The sequence below is a fragment of the Acartia tonsa genome, chromosome 15, assembly GCF_053477335.1.
Source record: "Acartia tonsa isolate MP-2025a chromosome 15, ASM5347733v1, whole genome shotgun sequence".
Taxonomy (NCBI): Eukaryota; Metazoa; Arthropoda; class Copepoda; order Calanoida; family Acartiidae; genus Acartia; species Acartia tonsa.
The window spans coordinates 12,681,766-12,698,661 of NC_137274.1; the positions used below are offsets into that span (position 1 = coordinate 12,681,766).

The following is a 16,896-nucleotide window of genomic DNA, read 5'->3' on the forward strand; positions in this document are numbered from 1 at the left end:
TATAGACATTAAAAATGGTTCCTACTGCTGCTATATCAGGTGCATGATATAAATAGTCAGAGTAGGGGGAATGCCTTGGCCCAAAACGGACACAACTCATTACCATGCACAGTTAGAACTTTTAGACAAAGGTTGTCTAATCAAATAGTTGATTGTCTAATGGGTGTTACCTTAGTTTAAAGCCTGAGTGATTGAGCGTTAAGTAAAATCCCAACTAATGAGGACAACTATAATTGATTGCACTACCTTTATCTGGAAGTCCCAACAATGTGCTTAAAAAAAATTTGTTACTAGCGGCTACGCCCCTAGAGGCATCTAGGGGTACTTGAAGGATTTGGAGTGAGTCGGTCCTTCATTTTACATAGTAGTTTTTTATTGGGGGGGGGGGGGTTTAGGGGTGATTTCTCTTTGGGGGTAGAGGTACCTTTTTGCTATATAGGATTTATGAAAAGCTACAATGTGAAGGAGAACCCTATCGGTTCAGTGGTTAGCAATGCCCTTTGCTACATAAAGAGAGACACATAGATATCGTATTACTTTTATATAAGGAAAAAGTCACATCTTTAAAGTTAACGGATTTTTCATCTTAAGTTTGACAGATTTAAAAAAAAATAATTTAATATTTAAATTATTTTTATCAAATAAATAAAACAAGGATGACAACATCAACTTAGGGGAAATTTAACAGACAGAAAGACGGTCATAGTTATTTCTCGCATCGTATTATAAACGGCTTTCCGCGGATATAGAAAGTGCAATTATGAGATTAAAACTAGTTTTTTAGCCCCGAGGTGCCGAAGGGGCGATTTCTCTTGGAATATTGGTGGTACCCTCCCCAAAATGTTATAAGTCTTCCCAGGACCTATAAGAAGCTTCAATGTAAAGGAGAACCATATTGGTTCAGCGGTTAGCCAGATTCTTGGTTATACAATTTTTCTATTCATATTTTTTTAAAAGAATGATTTCTTGAAAAACAAGGTACACTGTTAATAAGCGATGTATCCTTATAATCGAGTCCTAGAAATGTAAGTATGTCCAATAGAAATAGAAGAGTAGAAGAATATTCTGAACCCTTTTTTCGTCAAATCTAAGAGAGAACATTTCTAGCAGACAAAAGTTTTGTTTACTTTCGACTCAAGCTGATGTGGATTCTTAAAAAATGATAGACTCGCTATTCGATAGTGAGGCAAAATTATTTTTGTGAAAAATCATCCAAAAGCACATTAAAAATCTACAAAAATTAAACAAAATCATATGTTAATAACCTTCTTAAGATTTTATTTCATTTTTGTAAATTTTTTTATTCGATTTTGGAGGATTTTTCACAAAAATAATTTTGCCTCACCAGCGAGTAGCCAGCCTAACTTTTTTTTTAAGAATCCAACTTTGTTTCAAGCTTTCAAATTGTAAACGAAATTTTTGGGCAATTAATTCTGATTCCGCAAAGCTTTCTACTAAGAAAATATACTGTTAACAGCTGACTTTTATGTATGTATGAAATGAAAAAAAACATGCCTTCGTAGCAAAATGTGTACACAATTTCAACCAATGAGATCCAATGTAAATTCCGATGCGATTCTCCTATTGGCTCAATCAGACATTCCCTCTCTTTCTTAGTACCTTTATTGTATGTCCTTAATCAGAAATCATATCATCGAAAAAACCCGATGCTTATGTTATCTAAATGAATCGTATACAACAAAAGATTATTGAAATTTCTATTTGATTCTAAGGGATAGGACCATGACAGATAAATTGATGTACATCCCCAATGATGACGCACAAATTTACCCCTTCTGTACATTAAAATTAGTAATTGAAACGTTCGAACACTCAACTTAATTACCCAACTAATTAAAATAAAGTCCCAAAAGTTGTTAAGCCAACAAATAAGAAAACATTATTACAAAACTTTGGGGACTAGTGTATTAAACAGACCATTGTACCCTCTCTCTCTGATTCTTATAGTAATTAATTTTAGATAAAAAAATCAAAATTTTTAGTTGATAAAAAAGTCATTCTTAAATAGAAGTAATAGCATATCTATGTGTACCGAAGGATCTCACTTACCGCTGAACCGTTATGGTTCTCTTTTACTGTGCAGCTTTTCATAGTTCCTCAGAAGGTTTAAAACCATTTTTGGGGAGGATACTTTTAAAAACTAAAAAAATGTACCTACCCCCAATTATTTTATTAAATCGAAATTTAAAATGAGGGGCCCTAGTGGCCTTTTAATATCTAAGCTTTGAGATAGTTTTAGGCTATTTTTATACCACCTTCTTACCCCTATTGAATGCCAATTACCCCCAAAAAATAAAGTTAAATTGATATCTAAAAAATGTCATTATAGAATTGACAGGGATCCTAAGGAATAAGACAATGGACGATAAATTGTTGTATGTACATCCTCAATGATTATAAAGTATAAACAAAATCGCCCCTATACTCTAGATCAATACTATTAAATTGGAAGTTACCAATCAGAATTCAAATAGATGCTTCCCAAGGTTATAAATTGATTTAAATAGAATATAAAACTTTGGGTAGCAGAAAAATTTACAATCAAATCTTAATTAAAAGAAAGGTTCCCAAAGTTATAATTGATATTGAAAAACTTTGGGTACCAGAATAATTTCCAACCCACTGCCCCCCCCCCCCCCTCCCTGTGAAACCATTAGTAAAATAAAGAAAATCTAAACAGAGTAGCAACACCCAAAGAAAATGATGTGCTGAATTTTAATTTCCAAATGTGTACGCAGTTTCCGTGGTGTTTCCTCATCCTATCTCAACATTTACTACTAGCTAAAAAAGCTTCAAACTTCCAAACTTTCAAAATTTTGGACGTATAAACGATTTTTCAAAATTTTTTTTTTTTTTTTGAAGTTTGAAGCTTTTTTAGCTCGTAGTAAATATTGAGATAGGATGAGGAAACACCGCGGAAACTGCGTACACATTTGGAAATTAAAATTCAGCACATCAAGAAAATTAGACTCAAATTAATCATGAAGGCAGGGAAGGGAAATTAGACTGTAAAATTACACTGGTACCCAAAGTTATAAAACGCCTTTATCTTGTCTATTAGCTCAAAAATTGTTGGTAATTTTAATAAATTTTCATTGATTAGTATAGTTCAAATTTTTCAACAAATACTTTTAATCTATAGAAGGAGTAATTTTGTTTATTATCATCACAGGTGATATAATCAATTTATCGACTATTGTCTTATCCCATTAAGAACCATGGCAAGAATTAGACTCAAATTAATTAATTAAGAAATAAGAATGATACACATCAATGAAAGCGAAGCTAAATACTTCATAAAGAATACCCTAGCATCTAGGAGCTCTAAATTCGAAAGGATATGGAAGGGCAGAAAAATAGCTTAAAACCATACAAAGACTTAGTTATAAAAATAAAAAAAATAGCCTAAAACCATCTCAGGGCCTATACAAAACCAGTTTTGTAAGCCAAGGGACTGGAGAGACCTCTAAGGGCGTAGCCGCTAGTTCTTTTTTCAGACTTTGAATAAACTCTTCCTTTATGACTAGCGGCGAAGCCCTTACAGGGACATTTTAGGTAAAAACGGAGGGGGGGGGGGGAGGGAAGTTATTTTTTTCTAGGGCCGATTTCTCTTGGGAGGGTAGAGGTACCCTTTCCTAAAATAGCAATAAAACTTCCCTAACCTATGTGAGGCTTTATTGTAAAGGAAAACCAAATCAGTCCTGCTCGATTAGCGAGTTTTTAAGCTACAGACAAACGGATATCTTGTTACTTTTAGTTTAATTGTCAATGTTCGTTTTATTTTCATGGATGTTGTCATCCTTGTTTTTTAACATAAATATAACTGTGCATTTCCTTAAAGTGTCTGCCGAGCACTGAAATCCCACCTTAATTAAATAGATATTAGATAGATAGATAGAAAGATAAAAAAAAATATTTTTAATTTTAATTTTCAAAAAATCCTCTAAATTTTATTGAAAAAATCTGTAAACGCTAATATTATTGTTAATATTAAAAGACTAGAGTTGGCTCAATATAACTATTTCGCTATTGGCTAGTTTTCTATAAGTACATATCTATTTATCTATTTCTCAATAAATAAATAGATTTTTTCAATTATATTTTTTCACATTACCATTACCAAAGGGTTAATATGATTAAAATTTTAGTTTCAATATTTTAACACAAAGAAAGTGTCGCCACAATCGAATTCTTTTAAAATAGAGTTTTCTTAGATTTACTCTATTATGAATGTATATTTTTTATTTATGAAATAAGGATTAAATACTTCAATGTAATTCAAAAATCAACATGAAGTGAAAAACTTAATTCAAACAGAACAAATAGAATAAAGGTCTTATCGCTTTGGTCAATGAGAGTTTAATGAGGATTATTGGAGCACTATGAGTTTTAAACACTCTACCATTGGAAGACTCGAGCTCATTTATAGACGTTTATTTCCTATATAGATCTGTCACGGATCTTGATGCAATAAAGCAGGCCGTTTTGTAAATGTTAAAAATTGGAAGATTTCATTAAATAAAAGTTCCCGCAAATATAAGTATTAAATAATTGTAACTGAAGATTGCTATATACATGATGTTTTACAAATAATCTTTTGTTATTCATTCTATATGACTAAAAAGATAGATAGATAGAAATGAATTGCTAAAAGATTTAACCTAAAATTTCAACTTTACAGCCCTTTAAAAGACTTTTTTTTGAAAAAAAGGATGACAACATCCATAAAAAGCGCAACGAGAGTTAAAAATGAAATAAACGGCTGTATGAAAAATAAAAAAGGATGACAACATCCATAAAAGCGAAGCTCTGAAACGGTAGGACAAACGGACATTGACACTTGTATGACGTCAGAACTTAATAATCAGAATGTAAAGTTATAAGAGTCAAAGCAAAATTGTGAGCAAATTTAAATTGTAAAAAAACAACATATTTGAAATGGACGTAAGGACATTCTGGAAATGATTATAGAGTTGCTACGCTTTCTAACTCGTACCTAACTTCTATAGAAATCACCATGCAAAGTTTGAAATCGATAGGACAATTCTAACATGGCTAAATCAACGAAAAAATCTATCGGTTACGGACGGACGTACAAACGGACCGACCCTAATTATAGAAAAGCTTAGCTTTTAAAAATAAAGCTACACAAAAAAAGAAAAGAAAATCATGCGCAAAATTTCAAAAATTACTCAAATATGCTTCACAATGATGGGAATGTTGTGTGGTAATCAACACCCAAGTTTATGTATCCTTATCCCTGTTCACATTCTTATACTCTCTGGCTGAGTCAGACCTCCACTTGTAACCGCCACCATACTCCATCCTGCTGTGTTGAGGGCTAGTTGATTGTTGCAGGCCAAAGAGTGAATACGCTTCCTCCCGTCTGCACTTGGTTAGATACAAGCCTATAAGTCTAGGCTGGCGGTATCTATATTTCCCACGTGTTCAAGTACGTCGTTTCTTACCTAACTAAGAAACAGGACGTCTGAGCCTTTAATATATATATATCATAATAAATATATCCTATAATAATAATCCCATTAATCTGCCTATTTCTAACCAGTTTTATATGTTTAATAAATGTGTATTTTTTAGAAATACTTTGTTAGATTATTGATTATTAAATTGTATCGGAGCTACTCTATACTTGTATTCGCAGTCTGTCTGTACATCCCCTCATACGTCATTTTGGCGCAGTCTTGTCTACCACTCATTTTTTGAGGGGGGAAGGTTTGGATAATTAGCGTACAGACAAAATTAAATTGTAAAGTAGCTTCGATTGCAAAGTGAAATTAATATTTTCCTGATAACTAAGTTTATTCACGGAAACGGTTTACAGTAACAATTTGTTACAGAATATTCATAATAATTATTTCGTGGCAAACTGCCAAATAAAGATAAAAAGGAACCCGCCTTTTATTTTCACACTAGTATTTAATTTCACACATTTCCATATTTTCTCCTTAAAACAGGAAGAAAGGGATATTCCCAAGTTCTTAAAAAGTTTCGTGGTAGACAAATCAGTGTTAACGAACACTACACTCCAGCACCATGACCGATAAGAAAAATGATGATAAACAAAAACCGCCGCCTCCGCCGGCTCCGGCCGTCCAAGGTACCTCGCAGCAGCAGCAGCAGCAGCAGCAGCAGGCTGACCCGCTTTCCCCTGAAAAAATCAAAGATCTCATATCGGAAGCGTTAAATGATAAGTTAAACGAATATTCGGCACATTATAGAGATTTAATAAAACAAGAATCCGAGATTATGCAGCTCGAATTAGAAACAAAATGGGCAGGGTTTAAAGACACAGAATCACATCGCAGATTATTAGCCGATACCGACATTTTAGATCTAAAACGCAGAGTATCAAAACTCCCAGCGGACGGAAATCTTGGCCCATTGTTTGCGGAAAAAACGCTAAACGAAAGTCTTAATATGACTCATTTTAACACCATAGGTGATGATTCAATTAATGCCACTTTTTATGACCGTATATCGGTCCAGCAAAAGATAAACGTGGTTGAATGGGTCGCCAAGGATAGGATGACAGCCCCAGGTTGTATGGCCTATTCAATTGTAGGCTTTATAGGTCCGGCGGATAATGATAATTGGATGAATGTAAGAGAAACTTCTCTAACCGAATATGAAAAAACCTTGCTAGAAAGGATTCCCTTTATCCCTGATAGGATTAAGTCGTTAGAACCCCTCCGTAAAACTACAAGGTCTGCACCCAGTGTAGCAAATAGACCCTCCACAAGAAATACGCCAAACACAGGCGCAGCCGCAACGGCAACAACTAGCGCCGCCGACGATGACTTTATTAAAGAATGCTTTATTAAGGGACAAAAATGGGATTCCGATTTTGCGAGGGATGCCCCTAGGTGGGACGGTAGGGCTGACTTTGATAACTTCTTTTCTAATATGTGGAGGGTTGCAAAGACATATAGAATCTGTGACCCAATCCTTTTTAAGGATATTTTATACCAGCGAATTTATGACTCTAGAGGTGAACGATTAGGAGACTTAATTACGCCTGAAAGAAATCAGGCCTTATCTGCTTTAAGTTATTACCTGATGATTAGGAGGCTGGTCACTCCTTTCTCGGATCCAGAAGTAGCCTCTCAGTACTTCTACAACCTAAAACAGGAGACTAATCAACCCCTTGACACCTATTTTGAAAACAAACTTAGGGTGTTCAAACTCATGAATCCTGGTCTCATACCTAAAAAGAAGTGGAAAGAATTCTATCTTAACGTTAGCAAAAATCTGCTGTATACCAACCTTGCCATAGACATGGCCAATTATGTTGAGAGCATGCAATTTTTGGACGATTACAACGCTTACTTAAATAAACTTATTAATCTCGGACAGAGATACGTTAACTGGGATGGGTCTGGCCATATTAGCAAGGAAAACCTTTCTGCTTGCTATTCTCAAGCCATGGAAATGTTCCTACCTAAAAATTCTGCGGAAACGAAAAAACAACCCATAATAAGTATTATCGAAGATAATATCCCCACTAACACGGCAATGTATAAGGAAAACTTAACCGAAGAACCTGACGAGGTTCCTTCTTGGGTAGACCATGAGGATGATCCTATTGCTTGGGATCAAATCGAGGGCGTTATAGGAGCCTTTAATGCGAGGAGTAAAAATATTAAATGCTGGCATTGTAATATCCCTGGCCATGTAGTGCAAAATTGCAACAAAAAGAAAGCTGGGGAGCCCCCAAATCCTGAGTCCCGCTTTGGTAAAACACGAAGTAAATTCACGCCCAGAAAAGCTCCAAGTAATAGTAATAAAATACCTGAGCAGTATGCGCGTAAAACTATCAACCAAATGGATCAGGAAGCCAGCGAAGAATCTGAAATAGATAAATATGTTCAAGCGATTGTTAAAAATCACGTCCTCTAAATATAAAAATGGATTTATGCGATATTAATTGTCCCTATCCCAGAAAATAAAAATTTGCTGAATGAGTTTCATATTTTGATATGAAAGATAAACAAAATATCCCATGCCAAGCTAAGCTTGCAAATTCCTTAATATCAAATACCCCTTGCCAAGCAATGCTTTGGCGCGAAAAAATAAAACAAATTATTGTTATTAAGTCTGACTAAGCAACACAAAATAAACTCCTCCCCCACCTTTCCCTATCCAAATGTAGCTGATACAGGAAATTGGGGGAAATAGGGAAGTAACCTGAGGAGCATTTCACATGCACTTAATATTTCCATTTTTTAAATCTAATAGTCTTTATCAAGAAGCTAATAAGTGAATACCTATTTTCTATTTAGTAGTATTTATTTTTAATATCGCATGACTTATCTAATATGTAAATATCGTATATTTTGAATGTATATATAGTAGAATCTAAAACATTCTAGTTCAGTTTTAACCGCTAGGGGAACTTAAGCGAATTATCTGTATATAAACAATGATTTTTGAGTTGAACCCTCAGTATCAATTTTATCTGAGAGTTGCTCACTCTTAGCCTCTGATTTTTGTAGCTGAAATATCTCAGCAATTATGTATATTAACTTATCCATATGGATACATATTATTGCATTTTGTACAGTGACAATAATAGAACTATATTTAATTTATTATGTATCCGAAAGATGTCGCCTAGAATGCTACCGCGGTCCGTATAAGTAAATGATAAAGTTAAGTAGGGGGGGGTCTATGGAAAATCTGTATAAATACAAGCAAATTTTCAAATCTAATTCAGTTGTCCTTCAGTTCTTTGTTGTTATCATTTACTCATTTTTGAGCTGCAATCAAGCAGCATTTAAAAATTAAAATCTTTAATCACTTGAGATGTGTTAAAACATTTTGATTAAATTATTTTCCGCTAGGATTACTAGCAGAATGAAATAAAGTTAGTTCTATTAGCTTCCGCTAGGATTACCAGTGGAATAAAAAGTCTATATAAAAGTGAATGCACATTATTAATCGAGGCCAGTTACTACTAAAGCAGTTACTACAAACCACATCCTATTTTTTTAAGCTGATTTCAGCATTAATTATACTCTAGTAATTATATAAGCTTGTTGTACCCCATAGGTGGAAAAATTAAGTATAAATACTAACAATATCAGAATAATAAACCAGTCATCATTGACCCTCTTTATTATATTAACCATATCTAATAATTTTTGAGCTATAATTTAGCGCTAACTTTAAATTATTTGTATCGTGAATCAGATACTGACTAATGACACTATATTTTGTATAAATACAGATGTAAGTCAAAAAATAAGTCAGTCTGTTTTTAATGTCTTGTTAGTTGCAAGCTGAACACTTATTTTTAAGCTACTTTGTAGCCCTTCAATCCTTTAAAACTTTTTAGTTCAGTTATATTCCGATAGGATTCTATCCTATATCCAAGTATATAAATAAGGACCCGTATAAAAATTAAGTAGTTTCTTTAGAACTATTAACATTCTCATGCTTATTGAGACATTTCTGGAGCTGAAAAGCGCTTGATAAAAACTTAATGAAACCCAGAAAGCTATACAAAATTATTTTAACAATTAACCATATTGTTAAAACATTTTATTATTTAAAAAATTTCGACAGACAACTATACCTGGAACACAGGAAGTCTCTGTGTGAGGATTACCATCGCCTAACCGCTGAGGTGGGGATCTTGGAAAATATGCATCTTAGGCTTCGACTAAAAATATAATTTATTTTATAATGCCTATCTGTGCAAAACTAAAAGTTCTTAATCCCGTGGGGGGGGAATTCCTGCAAACCGCTTTAGTGGATACAGGAAATAACTTTAGGTCCCTTATTTCAAGAGAAATTTTAGATGATAATAAAATCACATTCACCCCCGCCAATCTTAGCGCTCTGTCTGTAGATTTAAAACCAGTAAATATCATAGGACATGTAAGTTTAAAATTCAGCTTTGATGGGTCAGATAAAATATTCGAAGAAACGTTTTACATCCCTGAAACGACGTCTAAAATTATAAATCTAGGATATGAATTTCTCAAAGTTAATCGAATTAATTTATTATTAGATAAGTTCTCCTTTGAGCTCCCCAATGGCGAGCAAATCCCCATAGAAAATTCAACAATTAATATAGTTGAAGAAAGTAAAAACATACCCCTAATTCCTACAAGTAATGTTCATACGGAACAAAACTCCCTTATCCCGGGAATAAATTGGAGTAACAAGGGGGGTACTGGGACATTAAAACAAAATAAAACATGCGTAAAATTAGCAAAGAAAACAACATTCTTGCCGGGGGGGAATACAACAATGATAACAATTCCTATTCATCAGAAAAATAGGAAGCTGTATATATCCCCAAATAATTCTAAAATGACAAGCCATAACGGCTTAATGCTTATGGAGGGTATTTATAATGTAAATGAGAAAGGAGAATGTTGGGTAAATTTTGTTAATTTAGCAGGAAAAAATATTACCTTATTGGATAACGTTAAAGTTGGATATTGCTTTGAATTCGAATCAGATCCCCCAAATTCCTGCAATAAAAGTATTAATCAAATAAATGAATTATCAGGAACTACACTTCTTAAAAGAATTAAATTCATTAAAGAAAAATTAGATTTAGAAAATAGTGATCTTATCAAAAACAACCCAGGGATGAAGGAAAAGGTAGTAAAATTATGCCTTGATCATTTTGATATATTTTCGGCTGATGATGCTGATATCGGTAACTGTGACCTCTTACAGTATAAAATAGACTTGATCCCCGGGGCTAAACCTATTAAGGCTAGAAACATTCAGTTAAACCCATTATACGAAGCCAAATTAAAAGAACAAATTGAAAATTGGCTAAGGGGGGGCGTCATTGAGGAGGGCTACAGCGAGTGGTCCTCCCCAATCTTTGCGGTAAAGAAAAAACCGACGGCTGGGGGGGAAGGCAAGCTTAGGTTCGTTATCGACTTTCGTGCGCTTAATAGTGTAACACGAAAAATTAATTGGCCCCTTCCCCTGATTTCTAGTAATTTAGAAAAATTAGGCACTGGTAATGTATTTACCACCCTCGATCTGACTAGCGCATTCCATGCGCTAGCCATTTCGAAGGAAAGTAAACACTTGACCGCGTTCACAGCCCTTAACAGGCAGTATCTTTTTAAGAAACTGCCGTTTGGACTGTGTAACGCGCCAAGTGTTTTCTGCCACTTGATGGACAAAGTCCTAACCCTTATCCCTGGCTTATATGAATTTATAATATCTTACCTTGATGATCTTATTATATTCTCAAAGAATGTTGAGGAACATCTGAAACATCTCAGAAAACTCTTCGGAGTCCTAAAAATAGCAAAACTTAAGTTAAATCTAGCCAAATGTAAATTTTTCACATCCGAATGTACATATTTAGGTCATATAGTCAGTTCCCAAGGACTTAAAATGAACCCCGAATATTTAGAACAAATTAAAAATTGGAGCAGGCCCAGGACAGGCAAGGAACTCCAGCGTTTCCTGGGCTTCTCCAATTATTATAGGGCCTATTTCCCATCCTATGCGAAAAATTCTTGTACCCTAGATGAACACAGAAATGATAAAATTATCGAATGGACCGATTCCCTATCAAAAGATTGGGAAAATTTCATAAATATGTTCTCAAATTCTATAAGTAAAGGCTACCCCCAGTGGGATAATCCTAACCCCTTTATAGTAGACGTAGATTTTTCTACGAGTTATTTCGCTGGAATTCTCAGCCAAAATCAAGGGGGGGTAGAAAGAATTATTGGAATATGTTCCAAAAAATGTAACGGGGCAGAGAAAAATTACCCAAGTTATAAAGGTGAATTAGCATGTCTAGTATTTGTTCTTAAAACCTTTCTTCATTATTTAAGATTCAGAAACTTTATTGTGCGTACAGATTCGATTTCCTTAGTTCATTACAAAAAATGGCAAAAAGGAACAATAAATGGTGTAACTGTAAGATGGATTTACTTCATCCAAAGTTTTGACTTTACAGTAATTCATCGAAAGGGTAGGGACCATTGTAATGCCGATAATTTATCTAGAGGGCAATTTTTATGCAAAGAACATAAGGAAACCGATTGTGAAAAATGTACTAGCTCGTTTACCTTGGATCCTTATGAACAGGATTGCCCATACCAAGACCAGATTTTTGAGTTACATTCGGCTTCTGAAGTTGGTGTGAACAATGTTTGGCAATCTGAAACACAAAAAGATCAAGTATTATCTGAAATTCGTAGGTGGATATTCGAAAAAAAGAAGTTGTCAAGCTTTGAAAAAGCTGAACTAACCGGCCGGAAAGAGGTCCTTTTTAAATTAATAGAACATTTATACGTTATGGAAGGACTTATAATATTTAGACAACCTCTTAGCAATGGAACATTCATTGAAAGACCCGTCGTACCCATTGGATTATATAATAAAGTTTTTGAATTGGCACATAATAATAGTATAGGTCACAAGGGGGTTAACGAAACAACACGCAAGATAAATGAAAGATTCTTCCTTGTAGGAATTAATAAATTTGTCGAATCACGCATTAAAAATTGTATTACCTGCCTAAGAAAAATAGGACAGGTACCTAAACACAAGCAACCTATCACCCATTCAGCCATTAGTCACGAGATTTTTGGCCAGGTGTCAGTAGACCTTATCGGTCCTTTAACCCCTAACTATTTTCAAGGACAACATGTCCGTTACATATTTATACTGGTTGATCTATTCTCTAGGTATATTATCGCCCACCCCATCAAGGACGCCACCGTGGAAAGCACGGTGAAGGTCATCCTTGAACAGGTGGTACCCATCTACGGCTTATTTCGGTCATTGAGAAGTGACAGGGGAACAAATTTTACTGGGGAAGTTTTCAAAAAGGTTATGGATGAACTAGGTATCGAAACTAAACTTATTCCCCCAAGAAACCCTAATAGTAACCCATGTGAAAGGCATAATCAAAGCATTTATGCAGGTCTAAGATCCGATGACCGATTTGAAAGTAAAGACTGGGCAAGAAAATTAGCCTTGACCACTTTTGTAATTAACTCTAGTACGTCTAGAAGAACGGGGTATACGCCTTATTACCTCATGTTCGGCAGGCAACCAACTCTCAATCTCGATTTCTTTTCTCCAATCTTGCAGAAGAGGCAGGACATTGACTGCAGATCTTACTTGAACTACCTAAAAAATTTGGAAGAAATTATTGCACAGGTTTCCAAAAAATCTAAGATTTATTTAGAGTTTCAAAATAAATCTAGGAAGGCTTCATCTCCCCTTTTCGTTAACGACGTGGTTTTTGCATTTTTTAACCTAGTCAAAATAGGGGTCAGTAAAAAATTGCAATCTTTCTATGGGGGTCCTTTTATTGTAACAAAAAAAATTCTCAGAAGCCCTTTTTGAGCTCAGTCCCTTTGGATCAAATCCAATAAAAACTAACCAAGTTGTTAGTAGAGATAAAATACGGAAAATTGATTCTAAAGTAGAATTATTGGGGGAAACACTTTCCTTTAACGTCTTTCCTATTGAGGAAATCGTCCCGTCTGAGGAAATAACCTTAGGAATAGATAATACCGGGCAAACCGAATTAAACGATAATAAAGGTATGGAAAATGACGATTTTACCTACCTAGATAACGATGGTGACGATTTTATAGAAGGAAACCCTGAAACTAGTCAGGATTTACCCCAGGGGGAGGTGGATTGTGATGGGGGAGGGGATATAATGGAAAAAAACTCACCATTTGAGTCACAGCCCATAGACCAAGAACCCCCTGGCGCAGATCGGTCATCCGGTCCTCAAATTCACGTCGAAAATAGTTTCTTGGAAGAAACCGTCCCGTCCGAGGCTTCTTTCTTCGCACAAAGACCCAAACAATCCAGCCCTGAAAAGGTTATTAACGTTAACAAACAAAGCATAGTACCAAAGTATATATTAGAAGAAGAAAGAAAAACTAGGTCACAAGGGGGGGATAACCGCATACATGTCCAAATCGGACTGCATAACCCAATTAAAAGGAAAAAATAAAATGTATATAAATGTATTATATAAAACCAAGGTGGCAAATGTATATAGCTTAATTTACGTATGTATAATAACGAAAATAAACAAAAAAAATATATGTTAAAACTAACTAATTAACATATTTCAGAGAAAAACAAGAAGCATAAAAATAAAATGCAGCATCATTTGGCAAAGGCACCAGGAGCTCGAGGTAAATTTATTTTGGGATTCTTGGGGCTTTTTATTATTTTGGCAAAATCAAATGCGTCCGAAATAATACAAATAGATGCGACTCAATGTGTAGCAAACGAAAATCCGCGTTTGAAAATCTCTGAATGCGCTGCGTTTCTTAATATTACTAATATTGAACAAAAACAATTTCACCTGCTGCAAAAGGTTGAAAGAAAAATTATACCTGGAATTCGTTGCCACCTCCGAACCAGTACTCATTACTGGTATTGTGGCAGATATAGCCACATACACCTCGCTGCTCCTGCACTCGTCGAGATACCGAACCTCGTAACTTATGAAGACTGTTACACCATGTCCAAAACTAAAATATTTAACTTTGAAGGAAAATCAGTCTCAGTGTATGAACACCAGATGTCATACACGCGTTTCCTGGTAAACGGGACACTTACTTACCCCAACAACATCCTTAACGGCATCGACCCCGCCTGCGAGGGGAACGGCGTAAACATTAACGGCATTTTTATCCCTGGGACATTTGAGGAAAAACAAATAGGGGTCCAGGCTGAGCCTGTTGAATTATTACAAACAAAAGCGGGCTGTTACCTGGGCAGTCACTGGGTGGGAAACAATTGTTTAGATCACAATCTGAGATTAGGCTACGATAGAATTATCTCAGATGATAAAACTGATAGCGCACAAAAATTCACTTCTCCTTGGCGAACGGTAGACATTTTTAATATTTCATTGTTTACATTTGAAGGAGAACAGGGTACCCAAAAATATCTAGTGATCGATCCCCAAATTACTCTAGCACTAGAACTTAAAGATAAAAAACATTTTGAAAGTCTAATTCCCGAATTATTTTATTACAAAACTAATATTGATAACTTAATGGTATGGTTCACAAATGCTATAAAACCATATTTCCCACTCTTAAACTCTAAAGAAAAAGATGATATGCTACCACTAGAGATTTTCTATTCCTACCAACAATATAACAAATTAATTGTCCCCGAAACTCGCTGTTTACAGAACCATTTTCTGTCTAAAAGCAGTATTCAGACTCATCGTAAAAAACTAGTTAGGGCGCTCGGTGAGCTGGATTTAGTAATACAGTGCGACAGTCTTAAAATCAATGTTTCTTTGGGAGAAAATTTACCCTGTTTTGTGGATCATTTTTCGGTTTCAGTCAATAATAAGACTATGGGAATATCCCCATTTTCACGCAGATTGGTTAATACCACCCATTTAACCCCGACTAAATGTGCCGAAAATCCAATTTTCTTACATTTGTACCAAGGAAAATTCCTTGGTAATCAAGGGCAGGGTATGCAAATACTAAATGTAAATCAATATCTTATGGATAAACCGATTAGCTTATTTCTATATCATTCTTGGCAAAGCCTAGAAAAAACTAATTTCTCAGAAAGTACCGAGGAATTATACCTCAGCCAACTTGCCGCAGACTCCAATAATTTTGAAGTAAAAATAACTGACTCCTGGTTTATTCAAACGTATCATAAGGTGGTTGATTTTCTATCCAGTACTTGGTATCATATAGTGCTTGTAGTAGCAGCCATCCTTACAGGAATAGGGTCGTTATTATGCGTCGCTTTTATTATCTACATATTAGCCTGCACCAAAATTCACGCGTACAAAGAAGGAGGTACGAGTGAAACGCACGAATTGCGGGATTTTACAAATAATGGGGAAAACTAATCCCCTCAAAAACGGACGACCTGTATCAAGCATATATACCTATAAAATTGTCGTCCCTAAAGGTCGTCTTTGTAAAAATATTTCCTTATTCGGTATAAGGAATTAATGACCCTTAATTTTAAGTTTATTATTTTTGTTTTAGGATATCCCAGGCGGAATTTTTCAAGGGGTTTTCACCACTCCCATGGGGCCGGTCACTCTTCATACCGTCGAGAATATGAAGAGGCACCCTTTTACAATGAAGAGGACTATTACTATGACAGCAATCATGGCTATCCCCAGGGCGGCCCTGAGGAAGCCTACTATGAACCTGATGAAAACAGGTACCAGCCGCGGGTAAAACCGCCGCGCAACCCTGAAAACCTCAGTGAATTGCAATGCGTCTCAAAGTCAATCCACGTTTACCGCCAAGCGAGAAAAGAGGTTCCAAAGGAACTCCTAGACCTGCAAGAAAAATTGCGGCAGGCTAAAAACTTAGAAGCCAACGAATATTCTGATAAAGCCAGGTCTAGAACCAGGCCTCTAATGGAACAAAATAGGGGAGGGGAACCGCAAAAAAATCGGGTGGAATCGCCGCCAAAACGTAATGCCTCACCTGAATTGGAGGTAGTCGCCGTAAAATCTGCCCCAAAAGCGGTAGAAAAACGTCCGCCAACACCAACAGGCAGCGGCGGGCCAGTAGCCAAAAAGGCTAAGGTGGAAATTCAACCGCCTCCACTACCCCCTAAAAAGAAAGAAACATTAGCAGAAAACAAAAGTGAGCCTAAGGCTTTTTGGGTGACCGCTGAGGAATGGAAAAAAGTCCTATCCTCCACTGTAAAAGAAGCAATGGAGGAAGCTCTTCTCCCCTTCCAGAGAAGTCTGGAAACTAAAATTGCTAGCAATGCTTCATTTGTTGAGAAAGCATATATACAACATGGCAAGCGCCTTATTGAAATTTCCGCAGAATTACTGCGGAACCGCAGAACTTTGCGCGACAAAATTCGCACCGTCTC

At 35.5% G+C, this 16,896-nt stretch overlaps 1 protein-coding gene and 1 long non-coding RNA gene across 15 annotated transcripts in view; both read right to left on the minus strand.

Annotated features, from left to right (window-relative positions):
* The window catches only part of LOC145306864 (uncharacterized), a 282,216-nt gene that overhangs the window by 111,030 nt on the left and 154,290 nt on the right, over nucleotides 1-16,896 (minus strand). The gene's annotated exons all lie outside the window — the stretch shown is intronic.
* On the minus strand, nucleotides 13,009-13,857 carry LOC145307483 (uncharacterized). Its single transcript, XR_013875494.1, has 2 exons — nucleotides 13,728-13,857; nucleotides 13,009-13,170 (listed from the first exon to the last, which is right to left on the minus strand). It is a non-coding gene; the product is annotated as an uncharacterized LOC145307483 (long non-coding RNA).